A 19783-nucleotide genomic window follows, 5' to 3' on the forward strand; every position below is an offset into this window, starting at 1 on the left:
GCAGATGTTGAACCGCCTTTGCATCCCTGGAATAAACCCCACTTGATCATGGTGTATGATTCTTTCAAAGTACTGTTGTATTTGGTTTGCTAACATTTTGTTAAGGATTTTTACACCTATGTTCATCAAGGATATTGGCCTGTAATTTTCTTTTCTTGTAGTGTCCTTACCTGACTTTGGTATTATCAGGGTAATGTTGCCCTTGTAATATGAGTTTGGAAGTGTTTCCTCCTCTTATTTTTGGAGGAGTTTGAGAAATATTGGTATTAGTTCTTTCGGTGTTTGATAGAATTCACCAGTGAAGCCATCTAGTCCTTGACTTTTCTTTGTTGGGAGGTTTTTTGTTGGTTTTTTGGGTTTTTTTTTTTTTTTGCAATACGCGGGCCTCTCACCGTTGTGGCCTCTCCCGCTGCGGAGCACAGGCTCCGGACGCGCAGGCTCAGCAGCCATGGCTCACGGACCCAGCAGCTCCGCGGCACGTGGGATCCTCCCGGACCGGGGCACAAACGCATGTCCCCTGCATCGGCAGGCGGACTCTCAACCACTGTGCCACCAGGGAAGCCTATGTTGGGAGGTTTTTGATTATTGCTTCGATCAGATTTTCTGTTTCTCCTTGATTCAGTCTTGGAAGGTTGTATGTTTCTAGGAATTTATCCATTTCTTTTAGGTTGTCCAATTTTTCAGTGCGTAATTGTTCATAGTCTCTTATGAGCCTTTGTATTTATGTACTATCAGTTGTAATGTCTCCTCTTTCATTTATAATTTTATTTATTGAGTCCTCTCTCTTTTCTTCTTGGTAAGTCTAGCTAATGGTTTGTCTATTTTGTTTATCTTTTTTAAAAACAGCTCTTTTATTTTTTTCTATTGTCTTTTTAGTTTTTCTTTCATTTCTTTCCATTCTAATCTTTGTTATTTCCTTTCTTCTGCTAACTTTGAGTTTAGTTTGCTCTTCTTAGAAAAGTACTATAATGTTTTGCTGGTCAGGTTAATAGTTATCTTTGGGAAGGAAAGAGGAATTGTTGGGGGAAGGGACACTAGAGTCTCCTCAAATGTTGTTACTCTTATATCTTGTGATAGATGCGAGCGGGGGCTACTCTATCTTGTGATCTGGGTGGTAGTCACATAGGCATTAATTTTGTGATAAATCATTGAGGTGTACTTTTTCCTTTTCTGCATTAGTGTGTTGTATGTCACAACAGAAAAGTTATAGAAAAAAGAGCACATTATAAGGTTTTTAGTGGTATTTCAGCAAACTGCTTTTAGTAGAAACAGACTATTTGTGTTTCATACGTAAATTATTACCAACTTTTTAAATGCATTAAACCTTGCTACCCCTGCATCAAAAAACTGCTTTTTCTAGAGTTTGAACATGTTTAGAAATTGAATTTTTTGTTTATATCAAGTGAGATTATATTCCTTATTGCTAGTATAGTATGCGTCAAAGTTCCTAATAAAGAATGTTTTAGATAATATGGTGATAATTAAGTCAGCCCTGTTCCCTAGTATTTATTTAATTATTGGTTTTATCATTTAATTCTGAAACCTCTGGGCACATTTAAAAAGTTTAAAAAATAAAACCCCCCACATTCCTATTTCTGAGTTTTATCTTTGCAGTAAAGAAGCGAGAGTAATGATCAAATTGTATCCTGTATGGATACAAACAACCTCCTCAGCTTCCTGGTGCTACCTGCATTCTGTCTGAAGACTTCCTTTTTTTTAAATAAATTAATTTATTACTTATTTATTTATTTTTGGCTGCGTTGGGTCTTCGTTGGTGCGTGCAGGCTTTCTCTAGTTGCGGCGAGCGGGGGCTACTCTTCATTGTGGTGCGCAGGCTTCTCATTGTGGTGGCTTCTCGTTGCAGAGCACGGGCTCTAGGTGCGTGGGCTTCAGTAGTTGTGGCTCATGGGCTCTAGAGTGCAGGCTCAGTAGTTGTGGCACATGGGCTTAGTTGCTCCGCGGCATGTGGGATCTTCCCAGACCAGGGCTCGAACCCATGTTCCCTGCATTAGCAGGTGGGTTCTTAACCACCACGCCACCAGGGAAGCCCTGAAGAGTTCTTTATCTCTCTATTGTTTACATTTGCTGAGACTAATAGAAAAGAGACCATTTCTCTTGGCAGATGAAGGATATAGCATGTTGATCACAGAGATCCATATGTTTACTGGCTTTTTTTTAAACAGACTTTACTTTTAAGAGCAATTTTTTTTTTTTTTTTTTTGGCAGTGCCGCATGGCATGTGGGATCTTAGTTCCCTGACCAGGGATTGAACTCATGCCCCTTGCATTGGAAGCGTGGAGTCTTAACCATTGGACTGCCAGGGAAGTCCCTAGAGCAATTTTAGGTTGACAGCAAAATTGAGTGAAGATACAAATATTTCCCATATAGCCCCTGCCCCCACCCATGCTTAGCCTCCCCCATTATCAACATCCACCAGAGTGGTACATTTGTTACAATTGATGACTCTACATCGACACATCATTATTCATCAAAAGCCTGTAGTTTACATTACGGTTCACTATGCGTTTGGACAAATGCATAATGAGATATATCCACCATTATAGTATCATACATAATAGTTTCACTGCTCAAAAAATCCTCCACCTCCATGTTCTACCTGTTCATCCTTATCTCCTCCCTAACTCCTGGCAACCACTGACCTTTTTACTTTCTCCATAGTTTTGCCCTTTTCAGAATGTCATATAGTTGGAATCATATAGTATGTAGCCTTTTCAGATTGGCTTCTTTCACTTAGTAATATGTATTTGTTTCTTCCATGTCTTTTCATGTCTTGATAGTTCATTTCTTTTTAGCATTGAATAATGTTCCATTATTTGGATTTATCACAGTTTATTTATTCATTTACTGAAGCACATCTTGGTCGTGTCCAAGTTTTGGCAATTATGAATAAAACCTCTGTAAACATCTGTGTACAGGTTTTTATGTGGACATAAGTTTTCAACTCCTTTGGGTAAATACCAAGGCGTGCAATTGCTGGATCGTATGACAAGAGTATGTTTAGTAAGGAACTGCCAAAGTAGCTGTGCCATTTCACATTCCCACCAGCAATGAATAAGAGAGAGTTCCTGTTGCTCCGCGTCCTTGATAGCATTTGGTGTTGTCACTGTTCTGGATTTTGGCCATTCTAATAGATGTGTATGGTATTAACTGGCTTTTCAGCATGCTTGGCCAGCATACTGCTTGTGAGTTATTTTCTATGGATCACATGATTTGTACCTCCATATTCAGCCATTAAGATGAGCAGCAGTTAGTTTTTGGTTTTTTTTTTTTTTGCAGTCTATGAGCCAGTTTTTCCTGCAGTGTTGGTAGACCTAAAGAAATAGGAAACTTGGGGAAAGTTTTATAAGTTCCTTCAGGCTGTTAACAGAGCAGTTGATAAGTGAGTGAATAAATTAGGACTTTGTCAATGTAACCTCCTTCAGACATATTCACAAGTTTCAAAAACTCTGTAGCTCAAAGCTTCATATTAAATAACTTTTGTTTCACAGTATTGACCCATGAAATTTAAAAATATTGGAGTTCCTTAGGGACGTTGTATCTTATTCATTACTGTATTCCTGCATTTAGCCTGGTACCTGGCACATACTAGTCACTCTGTAAATATTTATTGAACTGAAAAATGAATTGAAGTAGGACCTGGAAATATGGGCGATATCTATTTGAGATGAGACACAAATTTATTTATCAGTGGAGAAACCTTGGAAAAGTCTCCATGTTAATGCTGAAGAATACAGTCATCAAAAATGCTTGAGTAACCAGGAATTAAAATATACTATGAAGCCTCAAAATTAAAATGGTGTGATATCAGTATACAAATAAATCAATGGGATAAAATTGAAAGCTCAGAAATATACCCAAGTTCATGTGGAAATATATAAAGATACTATCTCAAATCACTAAAGTAAGTGGTGGTAGGTCAGCTTGGTGGCCATATACAGATCTTTTTCTACTTACAATGGGATTACGTCCATAGTTGGGCAAAATCATCTAACACAAAGCCTGTTTTATAATAAAGTGTTGAATATCTCATGTAATTTATTTAATATTGTACTGAAAGTGAAAAACAATGGTTTTATGCATACAAAATGGTTAAGTGTATCGTTTTTTACCGTCATGATCGCATGGCTGACTGAAAGCTGCAGCTGCTGCCAGCATCATGAGTATCATACTAGCAGGGAAAAGAGCAAAATTCAAATTTTGAAGTATGGTAGCTACTGAATGCATATTGCTTTCACACCACTGCCAAGTTGAAAAATTGTAAATCAGACCATAGAGGACCATCTGTAATTGTGTCAATCAGAGATAAGTTGCAGAATTTTTATTTACATTGTGGCAGATAGTGTGATGTGAGTATATGTTGGGGTTTTTTTCTGCTTAGTCATCAATTTAATACACATCAGTGAATACATGTCAATCCCAGTCGCCCAATTCATCATACCACCGCCTCCATCCCCCCAATTCTTTCCCCCCTTAGTGTCCATACGTTTGTTCTCTACATCTGTATCTCAGTTTCTGCCCTGCGAACCTGTTCATCTGTACCATTTTTCTAGGTTCCACATATATGCGTTAATATGTGATATTTGTTTTTCTCTTTCTGACTTACTTCACTCAGTATGACAGTCTCTAGATCCATCCACGTCTCAACAAATGATCCAATTTCGTTCCTTTTTATGGCTGAGTAATATTCCATTGTACATATGTACCACATCTTCTTTATCCATTCGTCTGTCGATGGGCATTGAGGTTACTTCCATGACCTGGCTATTGTAAATAGTGCTGCAACGAACATTGCAGTGCATGTGTCTTTTTGAATTATGTTTCTCTCTGGATATATGCCCAGTACTGGGATTGCTGGGTTATATGGTAATTCTATTTTTAGTTCTTTAAGGAACCTCCATACTTTTCTACATAGTGGCTGTATCAATTTACATTCCCACCAACAGTGCAAGAGGATTCCCTTTTCTCCACACCCTCTCCAGCATTTGTTGTTTGTAGATTTTCTGATGATGCCCATTCTAACTGGTGTGAGGTGATACCTCATTGTAGTTTTGATTTGCATTTCTCTAATAATTAGTGATGTTGAGCAGCTTTTAATATGCTTCTTGGCTATCTGTAGGTCTTCCTTGGAGAAATGTCTATTTAGGTCTTCTGCCCATTTTTGGATTGGGTTGTTTGTTTTTTTGTTATTGAGCTGCATGAGTTGTTTATATATTTTGGAGATTAATCCTTTGTCCGTTGATTCATTTGCAAATATTTTCTTCCATTCTGAGGGTTGTCTTTTCGTCTTGTTTTTGGTTTCCTTTGCTGTGCAAAAGCTTTGAAGTTTCATGAGGTTCCATTTGTTTATTTTTGTTTTTATTTCCATTACTCTAGGAGATGGATCATGAAAGATCTTGATGTGATATATGTCAAAGAGTGTTCTTGCTATGTTTTCCTCTAAGCATTTTATAGTGTCTGGTCTTACATTTAGGTCTCTAATCCATTTTGAGTTTATTTTTTAGTATGGTGTTAGGGAGTGTTCTAATTTCATTCTTTTACATGTAGCTATCCAGTTTTCCCAGCACCACTTATTGAAGAGACTGTCTTTTCTCCATTGTATATCCTTGCCTCCTTTGTCATAGATTAGTTGAACATAGGTGCATGGGTTTATCTCTGGGCTTTCTATCGTGTTCCATTGATCTGTGTTTCTCTTTTTGTGCCAGTACCATATTGTCTTGATTAATGTAGCTTTGTAGTATAGTCTGAAGTCAGGGAGTCTGATTCCTCCAGCTCCGTTTTTTTCCTTCAAGACTGCTTTGGCTATTTGGGGTCTTTTGTGTCTCCATACAAATTTTAAGATTTTTTTGTTCTAATTCTGTAAAAAATGTCATTGGTAATTTGATAGGGATTGCATTGAATCTGTAGAGTGCTTTGGGTAGTAGAGTCATTTTCACAAAATTGATTCTTCCAATCCAAGAATATGGTATATCTCTCCATCTGTTGATATCAACTTTAATTTCTTTCATCAGTGCCTTATAGTTTTCCACATACAGGTCTTTTGTCTCCCTAGATAGGTTTAATCCTAGGTATTTTATTCTTTTTGTTGCAGTGGTAAATGGGAGTGTTTCCTTAATTTCTCTTTCAGATTTTTCATCGTTAGTGTTTAGGAATGCAAGAGATTTCTGTGCATTAATTTTGTATCCTGCTACTTTACCAGATTCATTGATTACCTCTAGTAGTTTTCTGGTGGCATCTTTAGGATTCTTTATGTATAGTACCATGTCATCTGCAAACAGTGACAGTTTTACTTCTTCTTTTCCAATTTGTATTTCTTTTATTTCTTTTTCTTCTCTGATTGCCGTGGCTAGGACTTCCAAAACTATGTTGAATAATAGTGGTGGGAGTGGAGATCCTTGTCTTGCTCCTGATCTTAGAGAAAATGCTTTCAGTTTTTCACCATTGAGAATGGTGTTTTCTGTGGGTTTGTCATATATGGCCTTTATTATGTTGAGGTAGGTTCCCTCTGTGCCCACTTTCTGGAGAGTTGTTATCATAAACAGGTGTTGAATTTTGTCAAAAGCTTTTCCTGCATCTATTGAGATGATCATATGGTTTTTATTCTTCAGTTTGTTAATATGGTGTATCACATTGATTGATTTGCGTATATTGAAGAATCCTTGCATCCCTGAGATAAATCCCATTTGATCATGGTGTATGATCCTTTTAATGTGTTGTTGGATTCTGTTTGCTAGTATTTTGTTGAGGACTTTTGCATCTATATTCATGAGTGATATTGGTCTGTAATTTTCTTTTTTTGTAGTTTCTTTGTCAGGTTTTGGTATCACGTTGATGGTGTCCTCATAGAATGAGTTTGGGAGTGTTCCTTCCTCCACAGTTTTTTGGAAGAGCTTGAGAAGGATGGGTGTTAGCTCATCTGTAAATGTTTGATAGAATTCACCTGTGAAGCCATCTGGTCCTGGTCTTTTGTTTGTTGGAAGATTTTTAATTATAGTTTCAGTTTCATTACTTGTGATTGGTCTGTTCATATTTTCTATTTCTTCCTGGTTCAGTCTTGGAAGGTTATATACCTTTCTAAGAATTTCTCCATTTCTCCAGGTTGTTCATTTAATTGGCATAGAGTTGCTTGTAGTAGTCTCTTAGGATGCTTTGTATTTCTGCAGTATCTGTTGTAACTTCTCCTTTTTCATTTCTAATTTTATTGATTTGAGTCCTCTCCCTGTTTTTCTTGATGAGTCTGGCTAATGGTTTGTCAGTTTTGTTTTATCTTCTCAAAGAACCAGCTTTTTGTTTTATTGATCTTTGCTATTATTTTCTTTGTTTCTATTTCATTTATTTCTGTTCTGATCTTTCTTTCTTTCTTTCTTTCTGCTAACTTTGGTTTTGTTTGTTCTTCTTTCTCTAGTTCCTTTAGGTGTAAGGTTAGATTGTTTATTTGGGATTTTTCTTGTTCCTTGATGTAAGCTTGTATAGCTATAAACTTCCCTCTTAGAACTGCTTTTGCCGCATCCCATAGGTTTTGGATTGTCGTGTTTTCATTGTCATTTGTCTCTAGGTATTTTTTGATTTCCTCTTTGATTTCTTCAGTGATCTCTTGGTTATTTAGTAACGTATTGTTTAGCCTCCATGTGTTTGTGTTTTTTATGTTTTTTTCCCTGTAATTCATTTCTAATCTCATAGCGTTGTGGTCAGAAAAGATGCTTGATATGATTTCAATTTTCTTAAATTGACTGAGGCTTCATTTGTGACCCAAGATGTGATCTATCCTGGAGAATGTTCCGTGCACACTTGAGAAGAAAGTGTAATCTGCTGTTTTTGGATGGAATGTCCTATAAATATCAATTAAATCTATCTGGTCTATTGTGTCATTTAAAGCTTGTGATTTAAAGCTTGTCATTGTGTCATTTAAAGCTTGTCATTTAAAGCTTGTCATTTAAAGCTTAATTAATGCCATTAATTTTCTGTCTGGATGATCTGTCCATTGGTGTAAGTGAGGTGTTAAAGTCCCCCACTATTATTGTGTTACTGTCGATTTCCTCTTTTAGAGCTGTTAGCAGTTGCCTTATATATTGAGGTGCCCCTATGTTGGGTGCATAAATATTTACAATTGCTGTGTCTTCTTCTTGGATTGATCCCTTGATCATTATGTAGTGTCCTTTTTTGTCTCTTGTAATAGTCTTCATTTTAAAGTCTATTTTGTATGATATGAGAATTGCTACTCCGGCTTTCTTTTGATTTCCATTTGCATGGAATATCTTTTCCCATCTCCTCACTTTCAGTCTGTATGTGTTCCTAGATCTGAAGTGGGTCTCTTGTAGACAGCATATATATGGGTCTTGTTTTTGTATCCATTCAGCAAGCCTGTGTCTTTTGGTTGGAGCATTTAATCCATTCACATTTAAGGTAATTATTGATATGTATGTTCCTATGACCATTTTCTTAATTGTTTTGTGTTTGTTTTTGTAGGTCCTTTTCTTCTGTTGTGTTTCCCACTTAGAGAAGTTCCTTCAGCATTTGTTGTAGAGCTGGTTTGGTGGTGCTGAATTCTCTTAGCTTTTGCTTATCTGTAAAGCTTTTGATTTCTCCATGGAATCTGAATGAGATCCTTGCTGGTAGAGTAATCTTGGTTGTAGGTTCTTCCCTTTCATCACTTTAAGTATATCATGCCACTCCCTTCTGGCTTGTAGTGTTTCTGCTGAGAAATCAGATATTAACCTGATGGGAGTTCCCTTGTATGTTATTTGTCGTTTTTCCCTTGCCGCTTTCAGTAATTTTTCTTTGCCTTTAATTTTTGACAGTTTGATTAGTATGTGTGAATATATGTTTTTTCCCAAGGAATATCAGGATAATAATGCTATGGTAAGTTTTCATCTTACTCTTATCCCATCTTCAACATATTTCTTTAGTGTTTCGTAAAGCCCTTTAGTATTTTCTCTGATTTGAGAAAAATAGGATATAAAAACGTTTTTTAAAGTACTATACAGTGAAATAGATTTTTGGAATTAAAGCTTTCATTTATTGTGTAAAATATTTTTTAACATAAACCAACCAGAATACTTTGGTATCTCATTACTTGCCTCAGGCTTACTGATTTTTGTCATTACGGGTTTTTTGACAGTGCATGAAACAGTTGAATTTTTATTTTATTTCTTTAATTATGTTTAGCTTAATTTAGTTATCTTTTTTCTTTAAGGTATAGCAGAAATATAATCAGAGATTTGGATAGTTTATTTTTAAGTTGGTTATTTTGGATCTTAGAACTCTTTTTCCCTTACAGAAATATATAATAATTATATTTACAGCACAGCCACGAGACTCTTTAATGCATCATATAGATAAAAATACTACAACTATTAATGTAAACTTACAGAACACTCTAGTAATTAGAACAAAAATAGTGAACCTGAATAAAGTAAAATATTTTATGCTTGAAGAAAATAGGAGAATGAAAAGTATTGACACTTGTGGGAATCACACAATAATATGCTGTACATTTTTAAGAGCTGGAAATACTGATCTGTGTTTTTTTGTAACTTTAAACATACAGAAAAGCACAGAGAATAATACTATAAACAACCAAATGCCATCACCCAGCTCAATGTTTTGCTTCAGGAACTTTTAAAAATAAATAAAACATAGCATTTTTTAGTATTATGTTTAATTTTTGCTTGTGACTCTCACAGTGCTTGATGTGTGTCTGGATCGTTTTAAGACTTGCAAGCATAAAGAGGGAAGGAAATGAAGCTGTCCCAGAGGTAACTAGAGATTTGTTAGGGAGCAGAAAGGTGTATGAGAGGATATATGGAGAGATGCCTCCTTTGGAACTAAGTGAGACACAGTCTTGAGAAAGGTGAAAAAGATGATGTTGAAGAGCTATTTTTTTCAGTGATCAGAAGATTATATTGATGATACTATCTCATCATCTTTTCTAAATCTTTCTGTTTGATGGATGTCAGAATTAGGGATTTGCTGTTGGGAAGGTAGGAAGAGGATAGATGTCTTTTATATTTAGTCAAAAATGGTATTTGATTATATAGGATATCTACAAATTATGTGTGAGTGGGAGTGGATAGGAGGAAGATAGAATCATAGTGGTCACACAGTTTACATTTCTGAAGAAAATGAAAAATTTCCTCTAAGCTACTTTAAACTTACAATTATATACTGTATTGAAAATACATTCTCTCCCTTTTGTGTTGTTTAGAATACTCGTCAGTGTTCAACTGATGGTGATACTAAAGAAAAACCACAGAAAACACCTATTTACAGTTGTGCTAGAAAAGTAATGGAGAATTATTTATAAGCAATATAGTTTAAAAAGTTAATATAGGAAATAATTTATTTCTGTAATAGTACCTGCTTATCAGTACCTTTGTTTGAAAACAAACATGACACTAAATGTGCACTAAAGATACCTTTTAGACCAGCAATGCCATGACACTTTGCTAGAAGCTTTTATGGTTCCTTGTGCTTCTTCTCATTGCTGATCCCCTCACTCACAGTTGACATCACTTTTTGGTCAACAAGCATTTATGGAGCAATTACTTGTCTCTGGCACTTTGCTAGGTGCTTAGCATACCAACATGTATAAACTCAATTCCTACTCAAAGAACTCAATATCGTTTGGCCTTCTCTTCTTTTAGCCTGCCCCAACTATTTTCATTATAAATAGAGCAGTGTTAGACTTTACTAACCACCTACATTTTTCCTGGTATTTGACTTTGTTCCATACTTTGTTCTTGGCTTTTTGATTTTCCGATTGGTGCTGACCAGAGTAATCCACACCACTATAGGACAAAAGATTAAATCGTTAGTATTTATGTGATCAAGAATACACAGGGGGGCTTCCCTGGTGGTGCAGTGGTTGGGAATCTGCCTGCTAATGCAGGGGACACGGGTTCAAGCCCTGGTCTGGGAGGATCCCACATGCCGCAGAGCAACTAGGCCCATGAGCCACAACTACTGAGCCTGCGCGTCTGGAGCCTGTGCTCCGCAACAAGAGAGGCCGCGATAGTGAGAGGCCCATGCACTGCAATGAAGAGTGGCCCCCGCTTGCCACAACTGGAGAAAGCCCTCGCACAGAAACGAAGACCCAACACAGCAAAAGTAAATAAATAAATAAATAAAACTCCTACCCCAACATCTTCTTTAAAAAAAAAAGAATACACAGGGAATAAAACCAGTATACTTTTTATTCTGAGTACTTGCTGGTAATACCTCCGAGTCCCTCTTAACAAATATGCTATTTTAAATTTATTTTATGAACAGGTAATGTAGTTTACTGTTCAAAAGGTACCAATTTAAAAGTGCAGAAGGGAATTCCCTGGCAGTCCAGTGGTTAAGACTTCGCCTTCCAATTCAGGGGGTGCAGGTTCGATCCCTGGCTAGGGAGCTAAGATCCACGTGCCTCCTGGCCAAAAAGCCAAAACATAAAACAGAAGCAATATTGTAACGAATTCAATAAAGACTTTAAAAATGGTGCACATCAAAAAAAATCTTTAAAAAAAAATTTTAAAAATCAAAGTGCAGAAGGATTCCATCATACCTTGTTTCCCGGTAATCTAGTTTCCTTCCCCAGAATCAACCATTGTTAAGTATTTCTTATGACTCCTGGAAATAATGTGTGGTTAAGAATAGAGATTCTTCTGGGCTTCCCTGGTGGCTCAGTGGTTGAGAGTCTGCCTGCCGATGCAGGGGACACTGGTTCGTGCCCCGGTCTGGGAAGATCCCACGTGCTGCGGAGTGGCTGGGCCCGTGAGCCATGGCCGCTGAGCCTGTGCTCCGCAATGGGAGAGGCCACAACAGTGAGAGGCCCGCGTACCGCAAAAAAAAAAAAAAAGAATAGAGGTTCTGGAGCCCAACCACCTTGGTTCATGTTCTTTGTCATAATAGGCAAGTTAAGTTATTAACCTCTGTGTCTGTTTCCTTCTCTGTAAATGGGGATACTAGTACTTACTTCATTGGATTGCATGTAAACTCCTTAGCACAGTACATGGCACAGAGTAAGTGCTAAGTGCATATTGGCTATGGTTGTTTTTGTAGAAGTATGTGTGTCTGAATGTGTATTTTTTTTAACCTTAGGAATACAGAGTTTAACATAATTTTTATTCACGGCACACTGTTGTTATAGGCCCTTGTATCCTCTCACTGTGTAACAAAACCATTTATTCTTTCCTGTGAGTCTACAGGTCATCTGAGTGGTTCTGATCTGGGTTTGGCTTAGTCAGCTGATGGATTGACTGGGAGCTGGGCAGTCTAGGATGGCCTCATGTGGGATGACCCATCTCTTCTCCACATGTCTCTCAAATTCCTCCATCATGCTAATCAGGGTGTGATCTCTTTGGTGGCATAGGTCCAAGAAAGAATGTGAACTTCATAAGCATGTTTTCAAGCCACTATTTTTGTCAATTTTGTTTCCATGCCATTGACCAAAACAAGTCACATGGCCAAGCTCAGGGTTAGCGTATGATATGCCAAGGGGTGCTGATATGGAGAAGTGTGACAAATTGGAGCCATTAATGCAATTAATCTATCACAGTCCACTCTGTAGTAACTGCAGTCCAGCACTTGGTCGTTATCATAGAGCTACTGTTGGTCAGTAGTAAGGAGACAAGCTAGAAATTAGAGATCACCAGCCACCACGGTGAGTGTGTCACTGTGTCAGACTGCCACAGTCTTCTGAGATTAATGACTTCAGTTTCATTTTCTCTTCTCAAATGTTATGCACATTCCTCTCCAACAATAGATGGCCAACTGAAACCTGGAACCATGCAGGAAAGGGGATTCTAGGAAACAGTCCTCAGTTTAGGTGGGAGTAGTAATGCCAAGCTGACAAAACGCCATCCAGCATAACTCCTTTCTTGTTTTAACTTTTCCTCTTTATCCTAATCCCCACTTCCATTCCTCATATTCTCTTGGAGGCACTCACTTTAATATCTTTGATATATCTTTTATTATGTATATAGCCTCATAAAATATGAGTGATCTTCTATGTATATTTTAAATTTACATTAATGATAATATGTATCTTACTTTCTTTCCTACTTTTTTCCATTTAACTCTTTGTTTTGAAATCTGTCCATGTTGCTATAGGTACATCTATTTGTTGCTTGTCATTGCTGCAGAATATTCATTGATATTTGTCTGCTACAATTCACTTACCCTTTCTAGTAATAGACCCTTAGGTTGTTTCCAATTCTCAGTTACATCCAGAAAAAAAAATACTGCAATACATAGTCTTATACATATTCCCTAAGAGACTTGTGTGAAAATTTCTTTAGAATGGATATCCAGGAGTGGAGTTCCTTGGTCATAGGGTATATACATTCTGAATTTCACTATGTTATCCAGAATAGCAGTGCCAGTATAGACTATATTGACATTACCTGAGGGTTCCTGTTTTCCTATGAAGTAGTTTTCTATAGATTTGTAACTTAGTGACTTAAAACAACATGTCTTTATTAGTTCACAGCTCTATAGTTCAATAGTACAGAATGGCATGGCTAGGATCTCAGGGTCTCACAAGCCCAAAACCAGTGTGTCAGCTAAGCTTTCTATGTTTTCATCTGGAACCTGAGGTTCTCTTCCAAACACATTCTTGCTCTCAGTAGAATTCAGTTCTTTTTGGTTGTAGGACTGAAGTACCCATTTTGCTGCTGGCTGCTGGCCAGATTGCTCTCAGCTTCTAGAGACTGCTCTAAGCACCTTTCCCTGTGTCTTCCTCCATCTTCAAGCCAGCAACAGCGTGTCACATCCTTCTCATGCTTCAAATTACTGACTTACTGTTCTGCAGCCAGCTGTAGAAAACTTTCTACTTTTAAAGGGCTCACGTGATTAGGTCAAGAACACCCAGAAAATCTCCAAATCCTGAGGCCATCTGATTTGGAACTTTAATTAAATTTTCAAAATTCCTTCACATCAGTACCTGGCTTAGTGGTTGAATAAACCAGGGGCTGAGAATCTTGGGACACATCTTAGAAATCTGCCTACCACATCCTGAATCTACCTCTACACTTGATATTATAGAACTTTCTAATCTTTGTCAGTCGGATATATGCAATGAATTCTTCTTAAAATGCCTTGTTTTAATTTGTGTTTCTCTAATTCGTAGTGAATTTGAGTGTTTCTTCATACATCTTAACCTTTTGAATTTTCTTTTCTGTAAATCTGCTTTTCATATCCATTGCCCAGTTGGGGAGCAGCTTATTTTCTCTTTCTTGTTTTCTTCACAGGAGGTCCTTATATTTTCTGTGCATTAATCACTTGTCAGTTCTAGAAGCTGAAAATATTTTATCCATAATACAATATGTTCTGTTTAATTGCCTATATCTTCCTTTATTAAATAGAAATTCTTAACTTTAATGTTGCAATTTGAGAATCTTTTTTAAAGAAATCCATTCCCACTGGCAAAGTCACAAAGTTGGATACTTAATTCATATATTTTTATTCTTTCTTCATTACTAATGGAAGTATTTAAGATTGTGAATCTTAAATTTGCAATCCCATGTTAGTAATTTTTGACCCTGTCCTGTCTAATAATTACTTGTTTATGTATGCTTTAAAAAAAATTGAGATGAAGTTCATGCAACATAAAATTAACCATTTTAAAGGGTATATTTCAGTGGCATTTACTACATTTACAGTGTTATACAACTACCACCCCTATTAAGTTCCAAAACATTTTCATTATCCCAAGGAAAACCCCATGCCCATTAAGTATCACTTCCCATTTACCCTTCTCCCCAGACCATTGCTCTCACCGATTAGTCTCTGTGGATTTACCTACTCTAGATATTTCATATAAATGGGATCATACAATATGTAGCCTTTTATGTCTTTCTTTTACTTAGCATAGTGTTTTCAAGATTTATCCGTGTTTTAGCATATATAAGTACTTCATTCCATCTTATGGCTAAATAGTATTTCATTGTTTATATATACTACATTTTGCTTATCCACTTATCCATGTTTCCACCTTTGTTGTGAATAGTGCTGATATGAACATTAATGTACAAGTATCTATTTGAATACTTGGAGTTTTAAAATTTTTATAACCATTTTTTAAATTGAAGTATAGTTAATTTGCAATCTTGTGTTAGCTTCAGATGTACAGAACAGTGATTCATTTTATATTTATGTATATTATTTTCCAAATTCTTTTCCATTATAAATTCTTACAAGACATTGAATATAGTTCCCCATGCTAAACAGTAGGTCCTTGTTTATCTGTTTATACATAGTAGTGTGTATATGTTAATTCCACACTTCAATTTATCCCTCCCTGCCCTTTCCCCTTTGGTAACCTTAAGTTCGTTTTCTATGTCGGAGTCTATTTCTGTTTTGTAGGTAACTTCATTCATATCACTTTTTTAGATTCCACATATAAGTGATGTCATATGATATTTGTCTTTCTCTTTCTGACTTACTTCACTTAATATGATAATCTCTAGGTCCATCCATGTTGCTGCCAATGGCATTATTTCATTCTTTTCTGTGGCTGAGTAAAATTCCATTGTGTATGTATATACCACATCTTCTGTATCCATTCATCAGTTGATGGACATTTAGGTTGCTTCCATGTCCTGGCTATTGTAAATAGTGCTGTAATGAACATGTGGTACATGTCTCTTTTTGAATTATGGTTTTCTCAGGGTATATGCCCAGTAGTGTGATTACTGGGTCATATGATAGTTGTATTTTTAGTTTTTTAAGGAACCTCCATACTGTTTTCCATAGTGGTTGTATCAGTTTACATTCCCACCAACAGTGCAGGTGGGTTCCCTTTTCACCACACCCTTTCTAGCTTTTATTGATTCTAGATTTTTTGATAATGGCCATTCTGACTGGCGTGAGGTGATAACCTTGTAGTTTCGATTTGCATTTCTCTAATAATTAGTGATGTTGAACATCTTTTCATGTGCCTCTTGGCCATCTGTATGTGTTCCTTAGTGAAATGTCTATTTAGGTCTTCTGCCCATTTTTTAACTGGATTGTTTGCTTTTTGATATTGAGCTGCATGAGTTGCTAGTATATTTTGGAGATTAATCCTTGGTCAGTTGTTTTGTTTGCAAATATTTTCTTCCATTCTGAGGGTTGTCTTTTCATCTTTTTTATGGTTTCCTTTGCTGTGCAAAAGCTTTTCAGTTTCATTAGGTCCCATTTGTTTATTTTTGTTTTTATTTGCATTTCTCTAGGAGGTGGGTCAAAAGGATCTTTTTGTGATTTATGTCATAGAGTGTTCTGCCTATGTTTTCCCCTAAGAGTTTTATAGTGTCTGGCCTTACATTTAGGTCTTTAATCCATTTTGAGTTTATTTTTGTGTATGGTGTTAGGGAGTGTTCTAATTTCATTCTTTTACATGTAGCTGTCCAGTTTTCACAGCACCACTTATTGAAGAGCCTGTCTTTTCTCCATTGTATGTTCTTGCCTCCTTTGTCATAAATTAGGTGTCCATATGTGCATGGGTTTATCTCTGGCCATTCTGTCCTGTACCATTGATCTATATTTCTGTTTTTGTGCCAGTACCATACTGTCTTGATTACTGTAGCTTTGTGGTATAGTTTGAAGTCGGGGAGCCTGATTCCTCCAGTTCCATTTTTCTTTCTCAAGATTGTTTTGACTATTTGGGGTCTTTTGTGTTTCCATACAAGTTGTAAGATTTTTTGTTCTAATTCTGTGAAGAATGCCATTGGTAGTTTGATAGGGATTGCATTGAATCTGTAGATTGCTTTGGGTAGTATAGTCATTTTCACAATATTGATTCTTGCAATCCAGGAACATGGTATATGTGTCCATCTGTTTATGTCATCTTCGATTTCTTTCATCAGTGTCTTATTGTTTTCAGAGTAAAGGTCTTTTGTCTCCTTAGACAGGTTTATTCCCAGGTATTTTGTTCTTTTTGATATGATGCTGAATGGGATTTTTCCTTAATTTCTCTTTTCCTGTCTTTCTTCGTTAGTGTATAGAAATGGAACAGATTTCTGTATATTAATTTTTATTCAACAACTTTACCAAATTCATTGATGAGCTCTAGTAGTTTTCTGGTAGCGTGTTAGGCTTTTCTATGTATAGCATCATGTCATTGCTGACAGTGACAGTTTTACTTCTTCTTTTCCAATTTGGATTCCTTTTGTTTCTTTTTCTTCTCTGGTTGCTGTGGCCAGGACTTCCAAAACTGTTGAATAAAAGTGGCGAGAGTGGGCATCCTTGCCTTGTTCCTGATCTTAGAGCAAGTTCTTTCAGCTTTTCGCCGTTGAGTATGTTGTTAGCTGTGGGTTTGTTGTATATGGCCTTTATTATGTTGAGGTATGTTCCCTCTGTGCTCACTTTCTGAAGAGTTTTTTTTATCAGAAATGGATATTGAATTTTATCAAAAGCTTTTTCTGTATTTATTGAGATGATTGTATAGTTTTTATTCAGTTTGTTCATGTGATGTATCACATTGATTGATTTATGATATTGAAAAATCCTTGCATCCCTGGGATGAAGGATGGTGTACAGTCCTTTTAATGCATTGTTGTTTGAATACTTGGTTGTAATTCTTTTAGACATATACCTAGAGGTAGAATTTGTATGTTGTATATATAATAATTCTTGTTAATCTTTTTAAAGAACCACCAAACTCTTTTCCCAAGTAACTGCACCAGTTTACATTTCTAGTTTCATCCCATTATGTTCAAAAAAGGTAATTTATCTGATTTGTTGAGACTTGTTATGTTCTAGCATATGGTTGATCTTGGACAGTGTCCATGTGCACTTGAAAAGAGTGTGCAGTCTGCTATTGTTAGGTGGAGTTTACCATTTTTAAGTTTCCTCTTTCTTGATTCAGCATTTGTTTGGTGACTTTAAACCTTTGATGCTTATAGTTTTTACTCATTATTTTCAGTTTTTCTGTAGAGGGATAGGCCTTTGGAGCTACCTATCCCACCATTGTAAGATTTTTTTTTTTTGATGTGGTCCATTTTTAAAGTCTTTATTGAATTTGTTACAATATTGCTTCTGTTTTTATGTTTTGTTTCTTTTGCCGCCAGGTATCTTAGCTCCCTGACCAGGGATCGAACGTGCACCTCCTGCCTTGGGAGGTGAAGTCTTAACCACTGGACCACTAGGGAAGTCCCCAGCAATTACTTTTTTAAAAAATAATTTATAATGTCCCTTTAATATCCTGAAATAAAATATATAGGTAATATAACTTAATACATACAGAAGTTTTTAAAGTCACTGTAGTGCATTCACTGTAATATAAAGGAGAACTGAAAGGAAGTAATTTATTAAAAAGTAGTATGAATTTCAGTATTTAAATGCTTACATATGACATTGGAAGGCATAATGAAGTAGTGATATGTTTTTAACTTTAAATAAGTTGGATTTAGAGATATAAGAAGCTCAGACATCATTTTGTACAAATGCTAATAAATGAGATACTAAAATCAAGTCCTAAATATTAGACTTTTTTATATGTGCAGGAGATGAGAGAAATCACTTTTAGAGAAGTCAGGATAAAACACCAATACAAATTATAGACTAAAGAAGTGAGGAAAAGGAGAAAGTATAATATTCTTATAAATGTGCTGGGCCTGATTTGAAATATAATTATTTAGTAAATAGTAAAGAAATATCAGAGAACATGTCTTTTATTTTGAAATCCTAACATAGGTCGAATATTTTAGTATTGAGTATTTAAGTCCTTGGAAACGATATCCTTTAAGTGATAGTGGGTTTCAAAGATGATTTTTATAAAGCAATAATAGGACGTTTAGGACCAGGTAAAAGTAAGTTTTAAAAATAATAGGCAATTACAAAATAAATGAATGATTTCAGTTGGTAATTTTACACTAGATTTCATATTCATACACACGCATAACCATACATGATATGCAATATTTTTAGAACAAACGATGGAATTAAATAAGATATCTTCATTTCATGTGTTTCTATAATTCAGTAGTTGGTACTAAGTCTCTTAAAAGGAGTCGTACATCCTGTATTGAAAATTTTATATTGGCTTTGTTGCCTTTACAGCACTTGTTTTAGTGCACCATTACACAAAGACATTTTCAGATCACAATTTGAAATACAAGAGTAGGTAAATTAGCTTCCTTCCCCCAAATGGATATAATGGTCATAACTTGATCTAGAAGCTTTCTTAATTATACTATTTAAATTATGTTTGATCTCCAAATAATTTTTTATCTTAACTGTTAATATGTGTTGGCTGACGTACTTCCTGTCAGTTTCAAATGGAATAATCACTCTATCTATACTGTAAGTTCATAAAAATCTTTAAATCTAAATGTTCATCATATCTTTTAAAGATATGGTCCTGCTTTATCTCCTAGTTGTCGGGAAGAATAAGTGAAATTAATGTGTTTAAAAGTTTATAATGTGTTTATAAAAATCTGTATTAAAAGCGTTATTATTAATAATTTAATAATAATATGACAAGACATGTTTTAGAGGCTATTCCCTTAAAATTAAATCTCAGTCATGGGTCAGAATTTTAAAAGACTATGTAATGCCTCACATTTAAAACTTCTAGTTCATAATTTCTTGCTTCAGCTTGCCCCTCAATCAAAATCAGTTTTTAAGAAGGAGTATATTTTGTGACAAAAACAGTTTGTTCTTTGGTTGTTATATATTTTGAAAAATATGGAGCAAACTTCCTTGAACTTAGCACTTTCCAAACAGGAATTTTCTCTTTTAAGTGTATACTGAAAGCTGCCCTTTTTTCCCATAAGAATGAACCTGTCCTCATATATGTTTAATA

At 35.7% G+C, this 19783-nt stretch overlaps 1 protein-coding gene across 22 annotated transcripts in view; it reads left to right on the forward strand.

Annotated features, from left to right (window-relative positions):
• NARS2 (asparaginyl-tRNA synthetase 2, mitochondrial) overlaps nucleotides 1–19783 on the forward strand; it is a 142542-nt gene that overhangs the window by 44648 nt on the left and 78111 nt on the right. The window lies entirely within an intron of this gene.

Source organism: Tursiops truncatus, chromosome 8 (assembly GCF_011762595.2).
Source record: "Tursiops truncatus isolate mTurTru1 chromosome 8, mTurTru1.mat.Y, whole genome shotgun sequence".
Taxonomy (NCBI): domain Eukaryota; kingdom Metazoa; phylum Chordata; class Mammalia; order Artiodactyla; family Delphinidae; genus Tursiops; species Tursiops truncatus.